We start from the raw sequence: 5,633 nt of genomic DNA on the forward strand, positions 1-5,633 counted from the left end.
AAACCTGGGGGAGCATTAGAATTACTAAACTGACCTTGACTTTGGCCCTTAGACCAAAAGGTTCGGATGGTTTCTCCAACCAGGATTATAGGTTTCTGAATATGGGTCAATCTTTTGACGGTTATCAAATCTAGTGTTATTATAAAGAGCATTGGCCTGCTCTTCAATATTCTGGCCTTCCCAAAAAGGCTCCACTCTACCACTAGTCTGGCCCACTTCTAAGGCTTCTAACCTTTTTGCTATAGCAGCAATTTTGGCATCTGATTCATAGCCTCCTTCTACCCTATTAACGTTTTCTACTTAAAAGAATTGTTTTCTGGGGTGCCCTACTATTTTCCCATTGCTGGGTTTTTTCGGCGATTTCATTAAAAAATTCCATCGCCGCATCAACAGTTTGGTTTTCAAATCCACCAGTGCATAGAGACTCAACCATGGTCGTTGTGGAATAATCTAAACCCTCATAAAGGATCTGAACTAGCCTAACCTTTTCTAAACCATGATGAGGACACTGGGATAATAAATCATTGAACCTTTCCAAATACCTATATAAAGATTCTCCCTCTTGTTGTGAAAATGTGCATATTTGCGTCCTAATAGACGATGTTTTGTGCCTAGGGAAAAACTTATTGAAAAAGGCAGATGTAAGTTGTTCATATGTCTCAATTGACTCGGAGTCCAAACTATACAGCCACGACTTGGCCTTATCTTTCAGGGAAAATGGGAATAACCTAAGTTTCAAAGCATCATCATCTAAGCCTCTAATTCTTAGAGTACTACAAATTTCCTCAAAATCCCTAACATGGTAATAAGGGTTTTCATTTTCTTTCCCTAAAAAGATTGGGAGCATCTGTAAGGTCCCAGGTTTCAGTTCATAGGGTGCCTCCGTTTCAGCTAACTTAATACACGAAGGACGGGTAGTCCTAGTTGGAACAAAGCTTTCAAAGTTGCCATTTCTGGCGCTATCGGAGCAACATGGATTCTCTCCTCAGTCAAAGGACGTTCAAAAACAGACTCTTAAAAAGTCGGACTTTCTAGATTAAGGTAATCGAGACGTTTCGAACTACTAGGTTCTCTTTAACAAATCTACCTAGTGCGTCTCTTTTACGTTCAGGCATACAATAGAATTTTCTAAATTGGAAGGGTAAGCAAACACAGATCAAGGCCGACTCAACCAAATCAAACCTATTGATTTCTAGCAAACAAAAAGCATGATGGCTCCACTTAGATTGTTTCTAGACCAGCTTCTAATCCTTCGAACGGGAATTCGTTACAATTTAAGAAAACCCCTCTGGAATTAATCCGAGTTAACGTAAGTTGAATAGAGGCGAGGGAAGCTCGGTGGAGCTTTGATACCCAAGGCCTCACCGGTATTACAAGGCGGCGCAGTCACGCATTCAACTTACAGAAACCGTCAAGAACTTCGAAGTATGCTTAAAAGAGTAACCAATATTTTTCGAATGACTTTCCTGTGAAGCTCGTTACCCTATCGGTCTCGTTCTAGTCAAAATTTTAGGCTTAGGTTCGCGTAGGTTACGTGTTCCTAAAGCGAGCAAGAAGAGAACTGTGATGAAATCCGAACCCTTATCTTGTATGGCCAGGCCTTGCCCTTTCCAAGAAAAATAAATGTCCGTATTCAGTCCTCAACATATATGCATACGAAGGAGTCCAGTAATTCGCTGACAGGGGATTCGCGAGTGTTTAGAATCTTACCTCCCGTTCCAGACGGGGGATGAATCGGTTGTAGTCGACTCGGGCCACTGACTTCGATGTCTAATGTACGAACCCAAGGTGCAGAGAAAATATCGTAATTGTCCTCCTTCTCTGCAAACAGTTTATATTTAAAGTACCCTTCCGTAGGGTAGTAAAAAAAATAATGTACCAAAGTCCAAAAGTCCAAAAAAATAAAGAAAATTTACAAAAATAATAAACCCTAATACAGTTTTTTTTTTTAAATAAAATAAACAAACCCTAAACTAAAATTGTCTAAAATAAAATTGTCTTCTTTTCTGTTCTTTTTGCTTTAATATTTTGCTCCAAGTCTTTATGAAATCACCAAACTCTTTGGCTCAATTTTCTTTATGATAAATACCCAAAAACATAAAAACAGGACAAAAATAATAAATAAATAAAAATAAATATAAAACCCTAAAAACAAGTCCGCGTCGGTGGTGGCAAAAATTGGTGTGATTTGTAGATAGTGGTAAAAGTGGTTCTATTCTCAGACTTGTGAAGGATATTAATTATACTTGAATTCTAATATTATAATAGAAAACTCACTAAAAATTATAGCAAAATCAATCAAATATGATATCAATACTAAAAGAAACACTGAGGCTAAGATTCCACTATTTTCCAAGTTCAAAGTGATTAAACCAATACTTATATTTATGCAATTTTCTCGTTTAATTTGATTCTAAAATATTGCAACAAGTAGATCTTCAAAAGTAGTAATTGTAAATACCAAGTATGAAGCATCAAAAGTATTAAAACTAAGCATACTCCATCAAAATAGATCACAATCACTCAAATAAAAATCATATTCAATAATAGTTCAAGGCAAATAATCATATAATTATTGCAAATAAAAAGATAAAATAGAATATACCACTTTTTGTTGGAAAAATAGCTTCCTTTATCGCCTCAACAATGGGGTTTAGCTCCTCATATTAATCATGATCTCAAAATATGTGTTCGTTGATCAAAAGATGATTAAAAGAGTGAAAAGTAATAACACAGACTGTTTGCAACAGTGTATTGGTGTTGCAAAACAGCTGTTACAATGGAACTGTTACAGAAAACTGTTGTAAGTACTGTTGCTTTGTCGCTGATTTTAAGACCCTAGAATACGACTGCCCTGCACAGCTTAATGTTCTTCAGCTGTTAAACAACGACACTGTTCTGCGACTGTTTCCCGTGCGTCAATGTTCTTCGCGCTCTTCCTCTTCAGCAGCAGCAGCAGCAGAAACAAAGTTTGGTAAAGCTCTGATTTCTTCTTCTCTGGCTCTCCTTAGGTTCCCAAACTCTCGACACCTCTTCTATATGACCCAAGACATCTATTTATATCAAAAATACCGATTAAATCTGTCTCAAATCTTCCAAAATCTCTTTCCTTCTCTTCACGGCCTAGTTGCGGCAATTTCTTGTTTTAAAATTTCTACGCGTTTCTGAGCTTTCCTTTTTATTCTAAACTCTTCCTTAGATAAATACAAATCTTTGGGAAAGTTTACAACACTTTAATCTCTCTAAAATTCCCTAAAACAGGTCACACACACGTGACTTTCCATATTTTCAGTTGTGAGAAAAATCCGTCGATTGAGCCCAGTCTAATCGATTTAAACACCCATATCAGATTCCTAGACCCATAAGGAGTCTATCCTATGAAAATCAGAGGTTTAATCGACCTCAAACTCCTCCAAATCACGATTTCCAAAAATGTTCTTCGCTGCACCTATTTTCCAGCCAAAAACTGGTTTTTGAAAAGTTGAAGATGATTGCCCCTTATCCAGGGTAGGGATGCAATTAGCAACTGCCTGGAAATGGGATGCCCTTAGTAATTAGGTTACCCCTTATCCAAAGTGAGAGTCCGAATAGCAAATGTCCTCCGGGTGCTTTCCAACAACTTTTCGAGCCAATTTTTTCCAAAAATGTTTATTGGCCAAAAATACCTACAAATAAATAAAACACCATAATAAGTACAAAAATGAGCCCTAACAGTATGTAGAATCGAGACAAATCGGACACAAAAATGTGTCTATCAGCAGATTTAAGTTTGGGGGTGGGGTAGAACTTTTTGTTACCTTTTCGTTGCAATAAATAAACTCCAGAGCCTAGAAATTTATCCCTATTAAGGATGGCACTAACCAATCTAAGTGGATGGAAGCATTTTGGTTGTAGGAGTTGAGGAACCAATCTGATTAGATGGCAACATCTAAAGAGTCTATTCATAAAAGAACAGAGCTCAGGTGTTAGAAATAACATGATAGTTTCACTATATCTCGTTGAGTCCTTTTCACTTCTGTTTTTATTTTGTTTTGTTTTTAAACTATGTTTCTCTAAGTGATTAGATGGGGCTCGGATTCAAGTTGTTACCAATGATAGGGTGAATTAGAGTGATTGAGATACAAAAAAAAAAAAAAGAGAAATTGAGACCAGACCATCAGACCAACTGGAATACATTCAATAAAGTCGACCACTGGAACCCTTGTATATGCCAGTTGTGTTGACCTAGAGTTAGGATTATCGACCACTGGTACCCTTTGATGAGTGCCAAATATTGTATATATTTATCCCTTTTTGTTGGCATTTAACTCATCTTTTGTGCAGTAATTCTACATTTTATCCCATATTCTGTATTTTCATTGTTTTCAAGAATAAATATTTTTCTTACTTAATTTTGCATTTTTAGGTAATAAATAAAGTCTGGATAACTTGCGGAGCGGAAAAAGAGTTGAAGAGTAGTGAAAAGCCGGAAGAAATTACGCAAGGAAGCCGCAAAGAATGGAGCGCACGTCCAAAAAGCTGGAAATGGGCTCAAGAAGGAAGAATTGTTCTTAAAGAAGATATGGGCTTGGCATACCCAAGGCCCAAAACCCTTACCCAAACCCATTTTCTATATCCATACCCGCCTCCATTCTCAACCGTTAGATTGGATCCAACTCATCATCCTACGGTCGCTCATTCATAGAGCATCAAAATCTGAAGTCTCTGCCAAACACCACAGCGCTTAAATTCCAAGCCTTCAGATTAGATCACATTTAGATCCTACGGTCGCTCCTTTGCCTGCGCATCAAATCTCGATACTTCCGCTTAACACTACAGTACCTAACATCATCTAACACCGTTGACTTCGTTGTGTTTCAAAATCCAACGGTTGCATCAATTCATCTCTTATCTCACCGTTAGATCTACCAACCATCTTCGCATCCCGCAGCTCAGAGTCACAAAACATCAAAATTTGATGAAGCCGCCACACACTAGAGCACCAAACCCTATACCAGCTACCCAAACGCACCCTTCTCCCAAAAACATCGAGCTCTTCTCCTCCACTCCGTCTGCAGAGAGCTGCTCTGCAACTCCATCACCTCCACCAGCTACACCTCGCTGAACCACACCACCCTGCCATCGCCACTTCCTCCACTGTCACCAAACACCATCTACACGCCGTAGCTACCTCCCCTACCTCTATAGCCATCTAACTTATTGATTTTTCACCACTGAAACCCTAGGTGATAAATCAATAAACTAGGTGAGGCTATAAGACGCAATTGAAGACATGGAGAGGAGCAGGAGACTAAGGAGAAGAATGGGTCGAAAGAAGACTCGTCAAATCACATGTTAGGTGAGTTTAATTTCAAACCCTAATTTCTTAATTTTTAGGGTTTTTCTAGCAAACCTAATTTTTGATAGGGAAAGCCTAGAGAAGAACAAAGATGATATGGGTATGGCCGAATTAGGTGAATTAGGTGAGAAATCCCAATTATTTTAATGTTTTCAATTTGGGGATTTTTTGGGTTAAAACCCTAATTTTGTAATTGGGTATAAATTGGGACTGTGGGTGTGATGTAAAGACTGATGCTGGAATAGCCAGTGTCCAGAACTATGTTCTGTTAATGTTTTTTTCTCTTCATGTGTTC

The 5,633-nt window shown here is 38.1% G+C and overlaps 1 pseudogene; it reads left to right on the top strand.

The window, feature by feature from the left end:
* The first annotated feature begins 491 nt into the window (after nucleotides 1–491).
* On the top strand, nucleotides 492–591 carry LOC113343572 (annotated as a pseudogene).
* Nucleotides 592–5,633: the final 5,042 nt, after the last annotated feature.

Source organism: Papaver somniferum, unplaced genomic scaffold (genome assembly GCF_003573695.1).
Source record: "Papaver somniferum cultivar HN1 unplaced genomic scaffold, ASM357369v1 unplaced-scaffold_6, whole genome shotgun sequence".
Taxonomy (NCBI): Eukaryota; Viridiplantae; Streptophyta; class Magnoliopsida; order Ranunculales; family Papaveraceae; genus Papaver; species Papaver somniferum.